Genomic DNA, 23,854 nt, shown 5'->3' on the forward strand with positions numbered 1-23,854 from the left:
CTTTAGATTCTTCACTTAATATTGGTTCCTGAAACTTCATAAGAATGCTTTCTCTGGATAATTGATGTTGCTCTACAAGAGACTGCTAATTCGGGTTTTTCATAATTTTGGTGGCCCTCTTCCACAATTCAAATAAACCTGCGACAATTCGTGCTAGCCTTCTTTGTATATGTTCAGTATTGCCATTAGTAATATCTGGTATGGATCACACACTTTTGAGCAGTACTGTAAAACGGGATTCACAACAGTCTTGTATGCAGTTTGTTTTGTAGACACCTTCATTAATTGTTTTTGGAGCATGCTGCTTTACATTGTGGATTTGCTTCCTTTTCGATTTGAATGTTCTGTTTTCGGAGAGATGCACTGTTTCATCACAGCCTCTATTCCATAGTATCCAGTTGTTAATGGAAATGATTCAATGTGTTGTTGTTATTGAATGTGTATCCGCAAATTGGACACAGTTTAATTCTTTCACAGCTCTTGGCCGTCTACTGCATCAAAGAAAATTTGGCGCTTCAATGGGCGCATGCTTGAAAACTTGTGAGTCTTTCAACACTTCTCACTTATCTACGAAATCCATTCTTGAGCATTGTGGCTATAAAGAATTACGGTAGTTTTTTTTTCTCCCGACTTCAAACTAACTTATCGAGTTGGGGTGGCCAAGCGGTTAAAGGCGCTACAGTCTGGAACCGCGCGACCGCTACGGTCGCAGGTTCGAATCCTGCCTCGGGCATGGATGTGTGCAATGTCCTTAGGTCAGTTAGGTTTAAGTAGTTCTAAGTTCTAGGGGACTGATGACCTTAGAAGTTAAGTCCCATAGTGCTCAGAGCCATTTGAACCATTTGATTTTTTTTAACGTGGATTACATACCGTTGTGTACCTTGTAATTTTTGCCATAAAGAGGAAAAGCATCACAGTATGCTTGCACACAGTACCAGCCGACCATATTTATGAGATAATCAGATGGTATGTACTCTCAAAAGTGTTAAAACGCAATTGGATGGGTCACTTAGAAATATATTATTTTTATCATACATTCCATTTATGATTAGAATCTTTAGGGATAAAGGCAGGAACATGATAAACACAGCTAATCATTATTTTATTTTAGTCTGTCAATCCTTCTCATTTTTGAAACAACACAATGCATCTTGAACGTAACTATTACAGTGATTTTACACCTGATGATTTTATAAGGTTATTGCTACTGAAAGGACGGTAACATTTATTTAGTTATATTACTGCTAACAATTTTTGTTTTGTTTCAAGGCATTGGTCAACCATCTACAAACGAAACAAATTGCTGTTCGTAGTTATACAGCAAAAATGTGTAGATATGTGAAGTTGGATGGATGTCGACTATATAATTTGGAAGTATACCGTAACTTTTGACAAGGAAATTCGGAAGTCATCATATGGCTAAATGTTACCAAAAGGAAAAAAGTCTGTATCACATTCATATTTACACTATTTAGTACACAAAGAAAACCACTAATATTTCTCCCTATTTATGGATTCTTCTGTCACTTTGTGCTAGAAAAGTTCCATATTTACGGTTGAATAAAAAGTAAACTGGTTTTGTTCTACTGTTTTTTGTTTATTTCTAACTATATTTCGGCCTATTTCTTGAAGATGGCCCAGTAAGCCGGAATTTAGATAGAAGTAAGTGAAAATCAGTAGAACCAAACACTTTACTTGTTATTTAATCTTAAATTTGTGCATATAGTTACAGATTAATAATGCACATGAGTCTAGTATTTGAATTAGTTAAGACGCTGGTGTTATGGATTTTTACTGCACCTAGCTCATATGAGTATTGCGGAAAACACTGGATTTAACATCCGATTTACTTCTGATTTAGTGAGAACCATACTGGATGACTATGCGTCCTTTGAGTAAAACACTAAGACAATTACAACAGCATACAGTGTATTTAGATAAGTTTTGAATGGAGTTTGTTAACTAAGAAGAGACGAATATTGAGCTGAGGTGTTTGTAATAAACATTTCAATTCCGCTATCAACATCGAAACATATACAAAACAATGAATGACTTTTAAAAAAATGATAAAAGTAATGTTCGTAGTGAACTACATCAAACCTTTCTCAATTCGCTTAAAACCGAATATCCCATGATATTTTGAAAATTTGACTTCGATGATTTCATCCACATTGCATTTTCAGTAAGTTAAACGATTTTATAATCCAGAAGTCCACCACTTCGCGACCATGATGCAGAAATCATGTGAACGTTTACAAAATTCCCCAACCCCTTCAGTTTCACGTTTATCTTTCGTCCAACAAATTCTGAGTAACAACCATAAAATCTGAAATACCCCTAAAATTGTTGTAAATTCCACAATTTCATCTCCTACAATCAGTCCCGCACGATCTTTTGAAGAATGCGCAGCAAGCCAGGCTCCTTTTGCGACCGACTATTTGGAGTACACATTTCTAGGGTGTCTTTTGATAAGACATGGAAGGTGTGCAGCTTTTCTCAAGTTTCTACCACGGTGTTATGAGATCATTTGGAATGAATATTATTTTCTACATGGCTGCTCTTATTTGATACACATGTATTTCAGACCTTGGGTAATCTTCTGAATCAACGAAAGCGTCTGTCAAACCAGCCACATTATTTGATAACACAGTATCTAAAGAAAACACCGTAACTGATTTCCCATACACTCTTACTCTGAAATCAGTTCGCAGCACCAGATTTCATGATATATCATTAGGCGTTTTCGTCACAGACAAAATAAAGACAACATTGTAATGACAATTAGCATTCTCACACAACTAAAATAGTGCAAAACGGTTTCAAAATGTAATCTTTTGGTCATAAAGAAAATAATCTCTAACAGGTTATGGCTCCAGGCTGCATATAAATAGCTGCTAAGTTTTCGTTTTACCTGCAAATTTTTGGTTTGTAAATAAAGCAACCAGCCACAAATACATTTAAAATACTTTATTTCAGTGCCACAATTGGTTTCGGGCTACCGTGACCATCTTCAGATGGCTAAGGTTTCCGATTAGATTAATGTTTGCTTCAGCAATATGTCGTCTGTTCCTGCAGTGTGTTCCAGAGGATAGCTCTTTGTCATGTTATGTATGTTTTTCTAGGACAATGTGTAAGCTGTTCTAGCAGTGTGTTAAAAAATTCTCGTCGGTAATTCAATTTCTTTTCCTTGTTTTACAGCGCACCTCCAGGATATTATCCTGGATTGCAGACGGGAGGACGACGAGACCGGATCACAGTGAACTCTTCCTGTCGGGATCCAGCCTCCTGTGGAAAGCCTGCAAATAGAGCTGCCATGTGAGTATTAAAAAATTTCATTTTACTAGTAGTGTAATTTGTTTTTATATTGTTGGTTTATTTCTTATTTCATACTTGTACTTGTTGTAGCTCACATGACGAAAATGCAGCGCGAGCTGGAGTCAATCCTGGAGGCTGAAAAAATTACACCAGCCACATGCTGTGGAACAGCCTCCAACAGTGAATACACAGCGCCAAAATTCGTATAAGTATAGTAAAAAAAGAAATATCTATGTAGTAGTAGCTATGTAATTCAGAAAAATTAATGTTTCGTCTTGTTACAGCAGCAATGCAAGATAGGTTAGACCTCCTAGACGGGCAGCTGGAGGCCATTTACCTACTGCAGCAACAGTCTCCAGCACCCAATGAGACAGCAGGGCAGTCCTGTAAGTAGAAAAAAAAATAATTCTAATTTTTGTTTGCGTCTGTAGTATAGAAGATTTTTTCTTCTTCTCTAACAAAACTGTATATATATCTTTTTTTGTTGTTGTAGACGAGGTGGATCAGAGGCACCATATCGTTTCTGATGAGGATGAAATACCTTAGTGGGTCAGGGAAATGGCCCTAGATGAGGAGCTACAAAGGCAGCGTGACCTGGCCCTTTTAGAGGATGAGTTTCCTGAAGGGGTGGTAGAGACACCTGATAATGTAGACCCGGATTGTGAAGTTACACTCACTCTGCTTACAAATAGTCAGTGTTCTTTCTTTCTTTACAGCAGCAGCAGCAGCAAACAATGTCTAGAACGTTGTTCTTAATTGTGTTTGTTGTTCTTTCTCTCTCCTACAGCGGCTACATCTCCGCAATCGCAGCACACTGTGGCGGGGGTACCGGTGACGGCGAAGCCTGTAACGTCAAGGCGGGGTCCTGTGTGGCACGCTTCACCAACAAGGGCACCGCTAGTCGCTGCGCGAGAGGCCGCAACCGACACTGTGGCCATCACAGCCGCCACAGCACCACGTCCCTGGATCGAGAGGGGAGCTATCACGTCTCAGACTAGCAAGTCAGGCCTACAGCAGCAGCAGCATTGGGAGCCGTCGGCACAGCCAGGCTGTTCCCACTGGCCTGACCCAATTGCGCCGCCTCATACTCCTTCTCAGCCTTGTCAGAATCATCACTGGCAATGAAAGATACATGTGCCTTGGTACACGCAACACAACAACAGGATGGACCTCAAAATCCTCTAACAGTAGTACTATTAGTAATAGAGATGATCCTGTGGCTAGTGGCATTTCCCTCAACCGTCCTTTTAGTGAAGGCCATCAGGTCAGTGACACCATACTGCAGTTAAAATACTCGGTGATTGCAGACGCCTTTCAGGAGTGGATCTCCTTCAAAAGGATCAAGAATCCAGCAAGAGAGTACTGCGACCCTGTCGGGTTTCTAAGAGCATCCCTTCCTGTCATGGAAACGGAGCTCCTCAAATTAGTCAGTGATCTGCAGTATCCCGACATAAAATGCAGTGTGGTCCTGTGCATCGAGCTGTCACCCCCCCCCCCCCCCCCAACTCTCCCCAATCCTCGCCCAGCTGATTCTGGTATTGAAAAGACAAGTGTTCATCATATTTGGGGGGGGGGGGAGGGAGTAATAACTTTAATAACTTGGAGCGTGTCAATTACCAAGAAGTTTCATGAATCCACCTTGAGTGCTATGGTGACCCAGTTATCCGAGATCGAAGTATGAGGGTCAGCTAAAGCACTCTAGCTGAGTACTACATCTGAACACCCATACACATGTCTATGTTCTGGTAAATGGGGGGGTCCAGCTATGTCAAGCTTCCTAAGAATATAGCTAATAAGCAGTCATGTATTAATGGCTGAAATAGAAAGGATCAGGCTTGTTTTGCATCGTCAGTCCTGGCTTTCGAGGAAAATTTAGATTTTAGGGATCATCCTGAGCATCCCGGTACATACCACATAGATGATAATATTCATGGGTGTTATAACTCTGGTGGTCCCTATCAATATCTAGGGCACAACTAAATCAAAGGTGTTGAATACCGGAATATTGGTTCATGTTTATGGCCTGGGGAAGAAAAGCAAGTCAGATAAACAGGACATGCATATAGTCGTCGGCCCCTTCCATTTCTTAAAATTTGCCAGTGAGTGTAAGATGCATCTAAACACGCTCTTCTTCTCCGGTGAGAAAAATAAGGAGTAAGGCACTTATCATTACATTTGGATCAAAGACATGTTTCACCTCGCCGGCCGGTGTGGCCGTGCGGTTAAAGGCGCTTCAGTCTGGAACCGCGTGACCGCTACGGTCGCAGGTTCGAATCCTGCCTCGGGTATGGATGTGTGTGATGTCCTTAGGTTAGTTAGGTTTAATTAGTTCTAAGTTCTAGGCGACTGATGACCTTAGAAGTTAAGTCGCATAGTGCTCAGAGCCATTTGAACCATGTTTCACCTCCTTTCCGCCCAAATGAGTAAGTGTAAATGTAAAAAGCATATTTGCTTAAGGTGCCTCAATGCCTTTTCCTCGGACAAGTTAATAGAAGCGCATCTAGTAGACTGCACTTCCAAGGACCCAGTACGTGTTATTATGTCTACTGAAGAAAACAAATTCATAAAGTTTAGAAATGCTCACTACCAGGAGCGATGCCCATTTGTAGTGTATGCCGACTTTGAATGCCTCCTCGCTCCTCTGAGCCGTTGTGGAGGTGACCCTGCGACCTCACATACCACCTTTACAGAAAAACACGTACCATATGCAGCAGCGTACCAAGTTGTATCGTCCTGCGACTCGAGTCTTAACCGCTACAAATCTTATGACGGGGGTAAACCTGCGATTTGGCTGCTCACTGAGCGAAAAATTTTCGTGAGATGTTGATAGGCTTCACAGCGACAATGTCCCCATGATCAGATGGAAGGAGAATGAAGATTTGTACAATAATTCGATTGAATATAATATTTGTGGGCTGCCGCTAAATAGAAAAGCGGAAACTCCTCGTAGGGACCACTGTCATCTTGCGGGAAAATTCCGTGTTATTATGTCTACTGTGCAATATGGAGTACCAGCTACCAAGGCACATGCCCGTTTTTTCCCATGATTTAAGTGGGTATGACGCTCACTTACTTGTTAAGCACTTGGCTGATTTCGTTTGGGAGAAAAATAGGGTCCGTGTACTACTTGAGAGCGTCGAGAAATACATTTCATTCTTGAAATGAATGTCGCCAAGTATTACACTGTATGGCGGGTCGTGGCCCATCGAACATAAGCCGGTGTGAGAAGGAGGTTACACCATTAAGTTAAGTAACGGTTTAGACTTTGTACATATGTACTGTTTGTGTTTCCCTTTTTCGTTTATAAATGTATAGCCATGGTGTTCTTTTAATCATTGACAAAGGTCTTCTTAGGCACTTGTGGGTTTTATTGTTCTGAAGAAGGTGTAGTTATCTACGCCGAAACCTAGGTAAACTCTAGGTGCTTTTTTCGCAGCCGAGGCGGGTTTCTAGTTTTTTAATATATTAACCAACGACTGCTGACGCGCTGCAATGTTGAAGGTTCTTAAATATTTTTATTCATTCTTCCTTACTAGATGGGTATTCTGTTAGTAAAAGGGTGAACAGCCTTTCAGACCAAGATGCACAAATTTTAACACTAAAAGATTTTTGTACTCAAACAAATGTCACACATAATTACATACTATGTAGAAAACATAATCCAACGATAATGGAGAGTTTTTTAAATCTCGTTAAGGAAAAGAAGTAGCAGGACGCTTATAGTATCGATAACAAAGATGACAAATATAATGCTTTCCTTAACACATTTCTCATGCTCTTTGAGAGTTGCTTTACATTAGAACGATCTAAACGGGGTACTAGCAGTAAAAGGCAGCCTGGGTAGCTGATTGGTGGGACAAGAATATCGTGTAGAACAAATCAGCAATTATATCAAAAAATGTTAGAAATAGTTACAGTCAAGCTACAGTAGCCCATTACAAACAGTATCGTAACGTGCTTAAAAATATTATTAGGGAGTCAAAGGATTCGTGGTACACAAATACAATAGCTAATAGACAGGATAAAATTAAAACCATATGGTTAGTTGTGAATGAAGTGTCTGGTCAGCAGCACAAGGTCGAGACAAAGTCAATTTGTAGTAAAACTATTTCTGTTACTGATAAGTCAGATGTATGTGCGATATTTAACAGTCATTTTTGAGCATTGCTGGTGAATTAAATAAAAACTTAGTTCTTACAGGGAATCATATAACTCACTTGGAAAATGCCTTTCCCAGACTGATGTCTGAAATACTGCTGTGTGATACTGACACGGAGGGAGCTTGAGTCAATAATTAAATCACTGAAGACTAAGGACTCTCATGGATATGATGGAGAGCTAGCAGAATATTAAAGTACCGTGCTGCACATTTTAGTCCTTTACTTTTTTTCCCTTAAGAATGGTCAGTTTCCTGAACGAATACTCAGTAGTAAAGCTGCTTTATAAAAAGGGAGAAAGGGATAATGTAGACAATTTTAGACTTCCAAAATGAGATTTTCACTCTGCAGCGGAGTGTACGCTGATATGAAACTTCCTGGCAGATTAAAACTGTGTGCCCGACCGAGACTCGAACTCGAGACCTTTGCCTTTCGCGGGCAAGTGCTCTACCATCTGTGCTACCGAAGCACGACTCACGGCCGCTCCTCACAGCTTTACTTCTGCCAGTATCTCGTCTCCTACCTTCCAAACTTTACAGAAGCTCTCCTGCGAACCTTGCAGAACTAGCACTCCTGGAAGAAAGGATATTGCGGAGACATGGCTTAGCCACAGCCTGGGGGATGTTTCCAGAATGAGATTTTCACTCTGCAGCGGAGTGTACGCTGATATGAAACTTGCTGGCAGATTAAAACAGTGTGCGCGACCGAGACTCGAACTCGGGACGTATGCCTTTCGCGGGCAAGTGCTCTACCATCTAAGCTACCGAAGCACGACTCACGCCCGGTCTCACAGCTTCACTTCTGCCAGTATCTCGTCTCCTACCTTCCAAACTTTACAGAAGCTCTCCTGCGAAACTTGCGGAACCAGCACTCCTGAAAGAAAGGATATTGCGGAGACATGGCTTAGCCACAGCCTGGGGGATGTTTCCAGAATGAGATTTTCACTCTGCAGCGGAGTGTACGCTGATATGAAACTTCCTGGCAGATTAAAACTGTGTGCCCGACCGAGACTCGAACTCAGATGGTAGAGCTTCTGTAAAGTTTGGAAGGTAGGAGACGAGATACTGGCAGAAGTGAAGCTGTGAGACCGGGCGTAAGTCGTGCTTCGGTAGCTCAGATGGGCGCCGGCACGGTAGCTCAGCGTGTTAGGTCAGAGGGTTAGCTGCCCTCTGTAATAAAAAAACTGAGTTAATCGATCAACAACGACCTTAAGTGGATGTCTTACGACGTCCGCCCCGAGCAGATGCAACGAACGAAACCGAACAAAAATGAGAGAAAAAAAAAAGAAAAAAAGAAAAAGATGGTAGAGCACTTGCCCGCGAAAGGCAAAGGTCCCGAGTTCGAGTCTCGGTCGGGCACACAGTTTTAATCTGCCAGCAAGTTTCAATTTTAGACTTATTTCTATGCCATCCGTGTTTGCTAAAGTTATTGGAAAGGCTGTGTATGTAAAGATAATTGATCACTTTATATAACATAATTTGCTATCAAATGTACAGTTCGGTTTTAGAAGTCGTTTAACAACTGAAAATGCTGTATTCTCTTTTCTCTGTGAGGTACTGGATGAATTAAACAAAAGGTTTCGAAAGCTAGGCATAGTTTTTGACTTAACGAAGGCGTTTGGTTGTGTTGATCACAAAATATTGCTCCAGAAGTTGAACCATTACAGAATACGCGGAGTAGCTCACAATTGGTTCACCTCTTCCTTTAGCAACAGATAGCAAAAGGTCATTATTCACAATGTTGATAATGGCTGTGATGTGGGGTCTGAGTGGGGTATGGCCAAATGGGGGGCGCCCCATTTGTCTAATGGTATTAGTTCGCGTACCTGATTCAGTATTTAATTTTGCATTTCGGTGGCTCTTTCTGTAAGATAACTTATTCGAAATAGTCCACGAAAAATTCAGATAGTGTAGAACTGGTATGGTCACCCAGAGTTAGGCCATCAGACTGTCTACAATACGTGTTCTGAAACACGAACAATTCTCTTTTACACATATTTAAGCAGCAAACATGTGGTGTTGTTCTGCAGGATTTAGTTTAGGTTTGTGCCAAATTTCTGTTAATATGTTTATACATGCGTCAGCGGTAATATTTGGGGCCACTCCTGTTCCTTATTTATACAAATGATATGCCCTCCAGTGTTATGGGTAATTCTAAAATATTTCTGTTTGCTGATGACACTAGCTTGATAGTAAAGGATATTGTGTGCAACATTGGCTCTGTTTCAAATAGATCAGTTCATGACATAAGTTCATGGCTTGCAGAAAATAAACTAACGCTAAATCATGGTAAGACTCATTTTTTACAGTTTCTAACACACAATTCAACAAAATGTGATGTTTTAATTTCACAGACTGGACATATGATTAGTGAAAAGGAACATTTCAAATTTCTAGGTTTTCAGATATATAGTAAACTGTCGTGGAAAGTCCACATTCAGGACCTTGTTGAAAGACTTAATGCAGCCATTTTTACTATTCGAACAGTCTCTGTAGTAAGTGATCGTTCAACACAAAAATTAGTCTACTTTGCTTATTTTATTCGCTTATTTCGTTTGGTGTTATATTTTGGAGTAACTCTTCCCATTATAAAAGATATTTCTGGCTCAGAAACGAGCAGTTTGGGCAGTAAGTGGTGTAAGCTCATGAACCTCTTGCCAACCCATATCCACTAGCCTGGGTATTTTGACATTGGCCTCACAATCTATACATTCTTCACTGTCTTTTTTTCTTACCAATATCAGCTTATTCCCAATAATTAGCAGTTTTCACTCTGTTAATACTCAGCAGAAGCTCAGTCTGCATTTGGATCGCATTTCCTTAACTCTTGTGCAGAAAGGTGTGCAGTATACTGCTGCATCCATTTTCAATAAGCTACCAGAAGAATTCAAAATCTTAGCAGTAATGGACGTGCTTTCAAATTGAAACTGAAGGGTTTCCTCATGGGTCACTCCTTCTACTCTGCTGAGGAGTTCCTTGAAAACTTAAGCTGCTTCTTATGTTATATTGTTGAACTTCATTTACTTAAACTTATGGCTTGACTTTTTTGGATTCATAAATATTTTATTTATCTCTTGTAACTTTTATGTTTTAATTTCATGTACTGACATGTTCCTTGACGATGGAGATTTGCTCCTCAGTTTGGTCCTACGGAACTAGACGTGTAAATAAATCATAAATAAATTGATTTTTAAGTGTAAATATCTGTATAGCTCACAGGCCATCAAAATTATTGTAAAAACCTTTGCAATTGGAGCTGTGGAAATTATTCGTAATAATAAAAAAGTATCTCCTCCTTAGTATTTAGCATAGCTTTATATATCTGGAAAAATTGTAAACATTTTCATCCAGTGCTACTGAAAAAAATTGTCCAAAATGATCCCAACCTGTGTTACTGTTGTAGCATGTAGGTTAAAAGCATCTCTGCATTGGAACAGCAGTGTCAAATTGTATCCCAAGAACTATACCTTGTCTCAAGAACTGCACTGTACCTCAAGAACTGAATTGTAATCTCAAGAATTGAGTTGTAATCTCAAGAACTATATTTTATTTGTGTGAACCGAATAAACGAAAAAAGTCGTTACCATACGTCTTTGTTTTTGTTATTTACGAAAAAACTATCCCCCACTGCATTGTGTGTATACATAAAGTATGTGCATGATACAAATGAAATTAGTTTTTCTGAAGATGAGTGCTATTAAGGAGATGAAGTTTAAGATGATAGATGACAAAATATGTAGAATGGTTGCATGGAATTACACGTATTATACAGCACGAATTGGCTTACGGGAGCAGGAGGCACGTAACCAAATTCCCTTCCAATGACATGTAGCGAACATGTCTAAAATTAAGTCTCCTGTGATTGAAGAAAACCACAGATGTAATATCTGGACGAAAGTGTATACTATCATAGTGGGAACAGAGTGAAGAGAAATCATACACATATTATGAGGTAAAAATTCATTTGTTTCTCATCCAACTTAAAAGTAATGTTACGTTTTCGTAAGCAAACACAGCAACACTATTGTCACAGATTTTCTTCTTGAGTCGATGGAGAGCAGGACACCCATAGAATTCCAGGTCTTGAATAGCAGCAAACTTGAAGATTCGACACATCCATGCGATCTTCTCCTTCACGTAGATGATGCTCGAATAATCCAAGCGACATCACAATATCTTTATAGAGTATGCCAGGATCATTCCAGTGACTTCCATGGTAGAAAAGTGTTAAGCAATTTGCACTCTTCCGTGTTTTAGCGCACTTGAGATACTTGAAAGACCGCAGTGATGCAATGTTTGCTGAGAACGTCTCTATTATTCCGGCATCTTCCGTGTGTGCTATGAATGCACCATCTTTAAATATGAGCTGTCTACGCTCATCATCATAGAAACCCTGAGCGACTGCAATGATGTTGACACCATGCGATACCACTGTGGAATGCTCCTGGTATGGTGCAGCACCTGTTCATTTATACAGCTCGTTGCACAACACTGGTGAGCAGGCAGCAGTTAATCACAGTCATGTAGAACTAGAGCATACGCTGCAGTGTGTTCCAGGAAATTTGCTGAAAATTCAAATTCCGTTCTTACATCAATAGATCCGGACTTAATTGTCACATTCTGTTTGCAGAACTCTATTACGATGATCGGTGATAGTTCCTTGAATTCCCGTGGACTGAGTAGACACCCCCTCCTTCTTCTTCAGCACTTTCATAGTAAGAAGCAGGGAACCTCACATACATGTCATATGCTAGACTGTATACATTTTCATCGCACTGCAGATGTAAATTGTCACATGGGTAGAATTCTGAATCCAGAGAGACTCTGGCATTAGTTAACTCGCAGTTGTTAAATGCAGTGGACTCATTTGCTATATTCTCTCTTCTATCAGTCTGAAATGCTAGAATGATGAATCTAGGCTTCTCCAGTTTAGAATTGGCTTTAATAGCCCATGTTTGTCTGCTTGTAGCCGGTAGAACTGCGTACTTGGAAACCTCCCTAGAGCGGAATGTTGGTGATAGAAATGTACAGGAATTCACAACTTTTAAAAACTTCAAACGCTCGTCGTCTGATGCACTGATGTGAGGCACTTTTCGTATTATCTTGCTGACTGTGATCATATTCTTCTCTTGAGCTACTTGACTGTATGAGTTATTATCTGTAGCACTCCGTACCAGAATGAGTTACTGTTTAGCATTCATAATAATCTGCTTCATGTCCCCAATGTAGCCCACAAGCATTCTTATAGGTATGCATGCAGTAAATCGTTTGTACTCGGTAACGGTCTATGCACCATCCTGTATTCTGTAAACCATTCAAAGCCGTGGATGATGCAGGGACGCATGTTTCAAGGGTTGATGTTATGCCAACATTGCGTGTACAGTCAATCTCAGACCCACTGAGATCATAGCGTATCTCTTGAAACAGCAATGCTAAAGCGTTACGTGTAAGGTTGGATCCCCCTGTAGCGCTGCCGTCGCTATTTTTGGCGCTGGATGATAACGCTAATTTCATCATTCTTCTTAAATGTGGTTGAAGCGTAAGATTAATGCCAGAAGTATTCCTGACGTAATTCGCTCATCACGCTCTACTGGACTTGTTGTACTGAGTGAGAACGTCATTGTGAGATTTCAAGCCAACTGATTTAAGAAACTCGTAGTTCGCACGTGTTATCACTTTGCGTTTCAGCAGCGAAGTGACGCGATGTGGATTGCGTGCACTGGTTTTACACTGCACGCCCATCCTGCCTTAGATATAATCTTACAATTATTTCTTCAGCGCGAAAGTCAGAAAGTTGGTTATTCTGGTCCTCAATACGCAACTCCAAATAGTCCAATGTCTGAACTGTCAGTGGAAGGTATATTGCATTGGTGGGAGACTCAACAATCTTATACCCTGTTGCAACTGAGGGGAAAAATCTGTAAATAGTATGAATCAGACAGTTGTAGAGCTATGAGTTCGTCGCAGTGTTACACTCGACTCGGATTGTGCTGACAGCTAGCATGTCCACAGTCTGAGCTGACTTGTAAAATTTACTAAGATCCTTCTTCAAAACATGTCCTTTTGTGTAACCCAGTAGGAGCCCTGCTCAACCTTTCTAGTTAAAGTCAGTCGTTGCATTCACAGTATTTATTTCAGATTTAAGTGTACTGAAATTTGCACGTAGCTCAATACCTTTACCAGACTGTTTTAAGATTTCATTTCAATCGTCGATATCGTACGCACCAGGTTATATTCCCACAATTTCTTTTTCACCATTAGTATCCAAATGCAGTTTATTGTTAGCCTCGGTGATTTTTGGGATGCTATTGTACGTCAACCAGTCCATTCACCAATGCTCAGATCAATTAGTGGGAAGTAATTTGCACGTAATACAGACCATCGTTCTTCTAAAGTCAAATGTATGACATTACATCTGAACCTCAACTGATGAAGAAATGTTTAATCTCTTCCTTATATATTCCTCTTCTTCTACTTCACTGTAAATGTCAAGAGAAACATGATGCATAGGGGTCCGCAGAGGTGCGTTTTAAAGTCCTGATAGCGCCGAAAATTGTAGAACACACTTCTTCTGCGAGTGAAGTATCGTTGTAATTCTTGTGACGGTTGCAGGTCACACAATGGGTCGAAAAAATAGACGGTATTTGCATTTTTCATAACATATGACAACCTGTGGATGCCGGAACCTCCAGCAACATCTAAATCCATAATACCACAATCACCAGTTTTCTACATAGTCTCTGGTAATGTATCCCGCATAAGCACGCCTCGGAATCTTAGAATATTAATTTTTTTTCTAACAAACTTAAGAAGATCAGAATTTGTGAGGGACCGGTTTGGTAGGATTGCTAATAAGCCTTTTGTTTTTTTAATTTATGACTAGACCAAGCCCTCCCCTATACGGTGTAAAGTATAGTCCTTTCCCGATGGCTGCGGCTTCCTTCATGATTAGATTAGATTAGATTAGGTTTACTTTCATTCCAATTGATCCGTAGTGAGGAGGTCCTCCAGGATGTGGAACATGTCAGAAAAACAACAATACATGACAAATATTTACAACTAAAACAAATAAGTTAATGTACCATTCTACGGGTCCCAAGTGGAATGATCGTCATTTTTTAATGAACACTAAGAGTCATTTTACAAATACTAATGCACTGAATTTAAAATAAAAAAGTTTTTTTATTTATTTATACGGTAATAAACATGTAATACAACTACTGTAATACTTATTTACAATGAACACATTACTGCATTGAAATGGTGCAGAAGTTAGATTATACTTACACACACACACAAACACACATACGCACACACACACACACACACACACACACACACACACACACACACACAAATTTTCAATGAACACATTCCTGCACTGAAATTGTGCAGAAGTTATGTTGTACTTATATACAAATCAGTTGGTTTTACTAAGAAATTCATCAATGGAGTAGAAGGAGTTGGCCACCAATAAATCCTTTAGGCATCTCTTAAACTGAATTTCATTGATTGTTAAGCTTTTTATGGCTGCTGGCAAGTTATTGAAAATGCGTGTTCCTGAATAATGCACACCTATTTGTACAAGACTAAGTGACTTTAAATCCTTGTCTATCTCAGTTGACCAGTTTGGAGGTATGATTTCTCAGATGCTGTCTTGTGCTTAGAGTAGGGTGTCCATTTCATTTTCATTGAAAAAGGGGACATTTAAAATAAATTAGAAAAAAATCTGGGACAATGAAGGAAAAAAACGGGACATAAATATTGTATAGACTAAATTTAATACACATACAAGTTTACCTTTACACCGTGCACTCAGATGATCCCAAATCACTTTTTACAATTATCCTGCCACACTATCACCGTACTTTCCACTTTTATGTACTTTATCAAGAAGTGCAGTTTCGTTTGAAATTGTATCATAAAAGTCAGTACACGATACACCATTAAAGTGTGTTTTGACAATGAGCAAGGCCCTCACTGTTTCAACTTTTTTTTTTCATCTGACCACAAAGAGTTCACTAACGAAAACACACGTTCCACAGCAGCATTTGACCCAGGAATTGCCAGACAAAACTCCACCAAATGAATCATGTTTTTCATGTTAATGTTTTTACTTTTGAAATAAGCAAATATTTTACACCAGGTTGCACTAACACTTTCTGTGTTTCCTTCTTCACTTTTTATGAAGTTCTGTGCACATGAAAATTCATCGAATAGTTCGTCTTCATCAACAGGAAAATTTGGTACAATGCTTTTAACAAAAACACAACAGTCCTGAATATCCTTCCACTGTAGCTGCTCCTTCTCAGTATTAACCCAGTCAAACGCTTTAAAAGGTGTGAGAAATGGTAAACACCATTCTTTAATATACTCAATGCAAGAGTCATAGAAGATGTCAGCATAAATACGAAATTGTTCTACAGTAATTTCATCGTCTTCTTCCAACTTTCTTAGGGTCTCATGTACAAAGGATGTGAGAAATCTTTCAGAATTTCTTCATTGTAATTTGCTCAATAATTTGTTTATTTCTTGATAAACTTCCACTATTGTGATTTCTTGTTTCTCAATACATTTAATTGTTGTGGAGAAAGGTTTTAGCTGGCTAACAAGAAAATGTAGAAGAACAATAGACACAGGGTTATTAAAGAATTGTTTAAGGACAACAGGACTTTTATCAAGGGAAATGAAATATGATTTCAAAGCAGGAAATATCTCTACAATTCTTTCCAATGCTGGTAGCAGAGATAGCCACCTTGTCTTGCTGTACCCAAGTAAAGTTTTGTATTCAGTTTCAGTAAACTTACAGAATGACTTCAGAGATTCAACCCTTACTGTATATACGTGGAAATGCTGGTAGATTTTGTTCACAATTAATTGGCAGTCGATGGGTAGGCAATCTGAGCCAGTTTGTAAGGAATTGTGCACCACATGTGCTGGACAGCCAACACCTATTATATTATTCACTGTGTTCTGTTGCAGTTTATAGAACAAATTGTTTTTTCCTTTCCTCTGCTTACCGCCAATATTGGTGTTAGTGTTGTCTGCAGAAACTGCAATCACCTTTCCCTCAAGATCATATTTCTTTAAAACCTCCAGCACATAATTCTGAAGTAAATCTGAAGTTTCTCCAGCTAAATTAACCAATTCGGGCACTTTCACCGTGATGCCATTTTCAGGGTGAAAATACCTGATAAGGAGAGGAACCAACTACAAATCCACATGATTCGATGTATCAATCATTACAGAAATGAATCGAGCACTTTTCAGTTCATTTAAAACCTGCTGAGCTGCATACGGTGCAATAACATTTGAAATGATTGCATTACATTTTGTGTGTCCACATGTGTATTTAGAACTGAAAATTTTTTTAACAACTGCTGTAGTACAGTCCATTGACTTAAAGCTATGGTTATGCATTGCACTGTGGCATGCAAATGTAGCTTCTTGTGCTGCCAACTGCCTATCCATTTCTGTTACTGATTTTAAGTTTACATAGTAGTCACTCACGCATTTATTTGCTCTTTTCGTTTGATCACTGATGCGATGTTTCTTCGTCTTAATGTGATTCACAATGTCAGACCTTCCACCAAGACCAATAGAAAATTTTGATCTGCACAACGTACATTCTACAGTTTCTCCACTACCAGTGATAAAAGGAAACTCGCTTTTTATATTGCTGTCAAAATTACACTTTCGTTTTGGCATAATGAAACAGTGATTGCACAGCGCAAAACATTAACAGTGCGGTGACGAAAGCCAGAGAGCAAGTATCAGTGGTGTAGAGTATCTCTGGACCGGAAGGACGGATTCAGTGGATCGATTTAGAAGATAAGAATCTTCGTTATTATTCATAACCTATAGAGCGTTTAAAATTACTTGCGACTTTCGACAGTTCGGTACATGTTTGGGGTATGCTGAAAGTCATCACACGCTTCCTAGCGTAAATAATTGTGCAGTTAATAGCAAGTCAAACAACCAGTAGCGTAAAATACTCTTAGCCAATAAAAAAACGGGACTTTTGAGCGTCCCAAAAAAAACTTTCGGGACAGCGGGACATTTTGGTAAAAAACGGGACTGTCCGGGGAAAAACGGGACGAATGGACACCCTAGTTTAGAGATACATACCAAATCACCTAAATTAAATTTCTGTTTGCGTGGATCCAGCATTTTAATGCGATAGTACACCATATCCATGAGTCCACTATCATAAAAATCAATTGATCGCATTTTTATTATGTTATGTTTGGTTCGATTATATCGTGCAATTATTTCTGGGAGGATAACTGTCGATTTGTATGAGCCGCGAAGATTAAAACACATCCACATCTGGACTTTTATTGCTCTGTTTAAACGTTCCATGATACTCACCTTCTGGTGAGTGAATGTTGAGTAGTGATGTATTCCATACCTCTGCGTCACTGTATTTAAATATCTATTGTAAAACTCCCCACCGTGATCGGTTTAGAGGTTGTCTGGGCACCGATTTGTCCTTGTCTGCAACAAACGCTCAAACACATGACAACATTTCTCCCAATTTTTGTTTCAACAGGTAATGCCCAGGAAAATTTGGAGTACGTATCAATAACCATTAAAACATATTTGAGTCCATTATTCTCAACCGAATATTCCATTATATCTACAAGATCAGTCTGCCATAAGACATCCAGACCATTAATCACAACCTGCCTAGAAGGTATGTTCTGCGTGCTGGTTTGTACAGATCTTGAACTACTGTCACCATACTTATTCGATTATACCTCTCTCTCTAAACTTGGAGATTATTGAAACAATCTCATTCGAATGAGTTGTATTACTTGCAGCAGCTGATGCCACGAGCAGACGTAGTCGATCTATTAGCTCGTTGGGATTGTCATAATACATATACCATGGGATCCGATTGTTCGCTGCTTTATGCTCAATGTCAATACCATCACCACTGCTACTGTTCTTGTTTTCACCATCAAGTATTGGTTTTATAATGGTTTCATATTTCTTGTTGCTCTGGCTTTTTTGCGATCTTCTGTACATCAGTCAAATGCAGTATTTCACGGTCCATTTCCCTATCATTAACTGAAAATTTTTTGAGTTTTTTCATGGATCTTAGGAAAATAAGATTCGTTAAGCCAGGTGTTTTCTCAAACCGCCTGTCATAAATGTGTATTGTGTCATCAGTTACATTTACAGGCTGTGTGCCCAACATGTACGGCCTTCTCCTGCTAACGCTGAATGTCCTATCTGGCCAGGGGTGTGACAGATAATGAATTCGTCAATGGCAACACCATCGTTATCATGTGGTTCTGTTTTCACTGAAAGCTGCCTGAGAGATTCAGTAACCAGCTTAAAGTTATCTCTTAGTGTTTGCTGTCGATCCATATGCCCTAACCTTAGCAAACATAATTTCTCTTGAACGGCTTACCGCGCCTGAATGACTTTCTACGTCGTTGTCATCTCGGTGTATACTAATCTAGTCTATTAAAAACGTAGCCGAAAGCACGCATATCCGCTCTCCTATGCGCATACAGTACGGTATGTTCCAAAAATGTGCTTACAAATTTGATCAAGTATATTTTAGAAATGGGAATACGTAGAAAGGTCCGGTTTGCGGCACAATGTTCACACATATCTAAAGCTGTTTTTTTTCTTATTTTCCCATGTTAGTTATTGACTGACTACCCTCCTGAAGTTGGCACAGTGTGTGGAATGGTTTGTAAAGACCAGATCTGACACCCGGATCCTGAGGAACCCCATTACATTTTTTTCTTCGGGCGGGACTTGCACGAACTGTGAGCACGCATCAGAGCATCAATAGTACACTTTCAGGCGGACATCCTAGGCCGCACATGGAACTGGAATATCGCTTAGAGAACATGTGTGCTACAGATCCGGCACGCATTTGAAGTAACCATCCGTCCCTAGCCGTCCCCCCCCCCCCCCCTTTTTTCGTGACAGTTACGATTTTTCTAGCTCTGTCTCGAATGTTTTCAAAAGTAATTCGGGACACCTATTTGTACCAGATTTAACATTATGAAACGATTTATCCCGAATTGTATGTTATTTCAGCTATATCGGTATGCTGTTACTGAAAGTGTATAGTCCCAAATGAATAATGTATGGATCAGTGACCAAACACACTTTGTTGTAGAAACTACAAAAGCATTGTTAGTGACTAGAGTGAATTATTATGAAACTTGAGTTGAATGTTTTCATAAGGCTGTTGAACAATACAGACATGCCGAAGAAAATTTACAGCACTGATAAATATTGTATATCTGCTCGCACTCCTTTATCTTAGTAGGTACTACTAAAATGTAAATTAATGTACAAGTTAAAGTGATGGTGCATTTATTACGTTACATTCAGACATTTTTTGTAATTGCAGTTTTTTTTAATGTGTCCTGAATGTGGCTCAAGAGAAAACGGTCACCTTAACACATTGAACTCTGCTGAGCAGCTGCTAGAACCTTAGGTGTATATGCATATTATGCCGCAAACCGCGCTTTTATACCTATCCCCATTTCTGAAATATATCTGATCAAAAATGTAAAGACACTTTTGGAACACACTATATTCTCTATATTCTCCATACTTGTTTATTGAGACAATGAGAAGCCCCGCGATCGCATACCCCGCGACGCTGCCCCACTCGCCCGACAACTGTATGCCTTAAATGTCATTTCCCTTTACCTATTAAGCTGTATAAAACTGATTTCATTTATGTTCATTTTCCTTCCTGCAGATTAGTACTACGTCTCTATAATGCGCATTCAAAAGTCCTTGTTACTGTCATGTGTAATTTATATATGTTGATGCGTAGGAGGCGCGCGACCATTGGCATTGTTAGCACTGAAACGCTCTCCACGGAACATTGTGGCTATCGGCCAAATTATCGTCTATGGACTGTGTGTCCGGGAAAATAATCAATACAATTTGACCCACATGTTCGCGGTTTTTCGAAGTTCTTGTCTGATGAAGTGATGGCAGTCCTATCCCAGTGATACGTCAGGTTAATTAGTTACCCGTTTACGGGACCTCGAACAATTTAATCTATAACAATATCTGCATCAGTTTTAAATGATGATAAGAAAAATTAATCCATTTAGTTCGTAATTATATGAACATGTATACCACTCCAGAATGAGATTTTCACTCAGCAGCTTAGTGTGCACTGATATGAAACATCCTGGCAGATTAATAGTGTGTGCCGGACCGAGACTCGAACTCGGGGCTTTTGCCTTTCGCGGGCAAGTGCTCTACCAACTGAACACGACTCACGACCCCTCCTCACTGCTTCAATTCTACCAGTACCTCGTCTCCTACCTTCCAAACTTCACAGAAGCCCTTCTGCGAACCTTGCAGAACTAGCACTCCCGGAAGAAAGGATATTGCAGAGACAAGCTTTAGCCACAGCCTGGGGGCTCCGCTGTAGAGTGAAAATCTCATTCTGGATACATCCCCCAGGCTTGGTTAAGCCATGTCTCAGCAATATACTTTCTTCCAGGAGTGCTAGTTCTGCAAGGTTCGTAGAAGAGCTTCTGTGAAGTTTGGATGGTAGGAGACGAGATGCTGGGAGAACTGAAGCTGTGCGGAGGGGTTGTGAGTTGTGCTTGTGTAGCTCAGTTGGTAGAACACTTGCCCGCGAAAAGCAAAGGTCACGATTTCGAGTCTCGGTCTGGCACACACTTTTAATCTGCCAGGAAGTTAGCTTTAATCTGGCAGGAAGTTTCATGTATACCGGTCATATTAACTTTAGCATACCCCTAAGATACGTCTTCATTTAGCACCACCCTCTCTCAGTATAATGTAGCACTGCTTTCGTTTAGCTAATTAAAGTATTGCAGGCTGGTTTCACTCAGAAGAACGAATGGATAGCTCGGTCAGCTAAAACACTAAAGAGCAGTTTCAGTTAAATCATGAGTACATGGTTCAACCGACAGAAAAACTCCTGACTGTTTTCACTTGAAAAGAAAGAATGAATAATTCAGTCAAGATGGAAAGCTACAACAGTGTCGAATCTTTTCATTCGATTCCTCCCCCTGATTGTTTTTATCGTCAGGTAAAACTACAACCGACTGACACGATTGTTTTCATGCGGTTGCTCCCACATACTAGTTTCATTCAAAACAATGAATGAGTGTCTGACCAATTCAACGATTGTTTTCATTCTTTTGCTCCCACAGACTAGTATCCTCAAAAGAATGAACGAATAATTCAGCCATTACGTATAACTACAACGCAATGTGTATGTTGTTTTCCAGCAACCAAATCAGTCGAGTGTTTTCATTCAGTTGTTCCTATCATTATCATCATCTTTAGTCGTTGAATACTGCTGTGTTCGATGCCTCAAATTTACCTTGCATGGGTACAGGCAAAAACGAGCTCAGTAACGTATCTTCCTAGTGCACTCGTTCATAAACCTGTTGATTTTGCATTGTTTTTCAGCCATTGCTGATGTGTCACTATTTGTTACGTGATAGTATTTTCCATAATAATTTTCTTGTAGTCATCAACGTCAGTAGCCATTTTTGTTGAACAGAAACGCAGTGGGCAGATTCAGGACGAAAATTAGTTGACAGATGAAAGTAGAAACTTTGAATTGTTGTTATGCTGCAACTCGCGAAATTAGCGACCTTTAAGGATTATTGAAGAGAAACATAACTTGCCACAAATGTTTTTAAGATGCTTTATTTCAGTTCTATAACCAGTTTACAGTTTGCATGTCGTCTGCTCCTGTGATAAACAAGATATCTGGTATGGGTGAAAATACAAGCACTTGCTGAAAAGCAGTGCCTATGAATTTTTTATCTGAAACCTCTTAAAATATTTTAAACAAAACAAATGTTATTAACATTCTGAATCTTTCTCCTTCATGTCTACATATTGATTTCTCAACATAGTCACTACGGTGACTAACACATTTCTCCCAACGAGAAAACAGTATGTTGATACTGTCTCTGTAGAGCGCCCGAATCTCATCTGTTCTTGCACCAATTCATCACTATCAAAGTGTAGTCCTCGGACTGTTCTTTAAGTTTTGGAAACAGATGAAATCGGATGCGGCCAAGTCGGGACTGTATGGAGGATGATCGATGACAGTCAACCCAAGGCGTCGGATTGTTGTAGATGTAGCAGTGCTCGTGTGTGGTCTGGCATTGTCATGCTGAAGCAGTGGTGCTCCATGTGTGGACGAACTCTTCGAATTCCAAACTCGACTACAGAACGCTGTTTCTCACGCACTGGCATAGTTACACTACACACCGCCATATTGCACGCTACAATTCGGGTCCCTCTAATGGCAGGGGACAGAAAATATGTAGACATGAAGAACAAAGCTGGACAATGTTCACAACTTTTGTTTCATTAAAAATCTCCTAGAGTTTTCATCTAAAAAATTCGGAGGTATTACTTTCCAGGACGTCCTTGTAATACATTAAGTAACATAATAATATAGACACTAATGTTACAAATGACAACACAAGCAAATCTAAGAAAAGAGATATTCAATGTAGTTAGCAACAAAAAACAGCTGATAAGTGTTTCAAATTTAAAGTACTTCACGAAGTTGTATAATATGCTTCTAATAAATCAGATGAAATTGATGTATTATTAGCTACTTAGTTGCCAAATATTTTTATTATGATACAGTATGGGCTAAAGCAAAATGAAATAATTATGTTCGTGCATACTCTAAAAGCACGTAAAAATAGCACTTTATTGTAGAGGTATCCACAAAAGCGGTGGTGTAGCTACGTATATTGATAATAATGTAATGGAATGCACTACAAATCCCATACCTAACTGTGCACAACTAGTGACGGAACCAGTGGTCATTGAAATACAGCTCACAGGAAGAAAGCAGTCTTGTGCTGGACATATACCACTCACCAAGCTCAAAATTGGGTGGCTCCCTCCAAGAATTTGAGTTATTACAAGGAAGACATGAAGAATGCCTACAGCGTGATAATAAGGGAGATAAAAACGAGTTATTATAAACATATAATTGGAGCTTCCTCAAATATCTCCAAAACTGTAAGCGCACACATAAACACAAGCAGGAAAGAGACAGAAGCGCACACTCGTGTTAACATTTTACTTATAAAGGGCGGAACACAACTAAATGATCCATCTGAAGTATGTGAAACTTTCAGGCAGTACTAGTGGATGGGTCGGGCAAAAACCAAAACATCCAAATAGTAATATAATACCTGTTGGAAAAAAGTAAGGGAGTTGAATTCCTATCACTTACAGATGAGTCATAAGACAAAAATATAACTAGATACTTAGAAAACAGAAGTTGAGATGGGCTGAATGGTATGTTTCCTACAATAATTAAGTATATTTCTAAATACCTAACAAAGCATCTCACGTTTTCCGTTCAAATAC

This window comes from Schistocerca cancellata, chromosome 4, assembly GCF_023864275.1.
Source record: "Schistocerca cancellata isolate TAMUIC-IGC-003103 chromosome 4, iqSchCanc2.1, whole genome shotgun sequence".
Classification (NCBI taxonomy): Eukaryota; Metazoa; Arthropoda; class Insecta; order Orthoptera; family Acrididae; genus Schistocerca; species Schistocerca cancellata.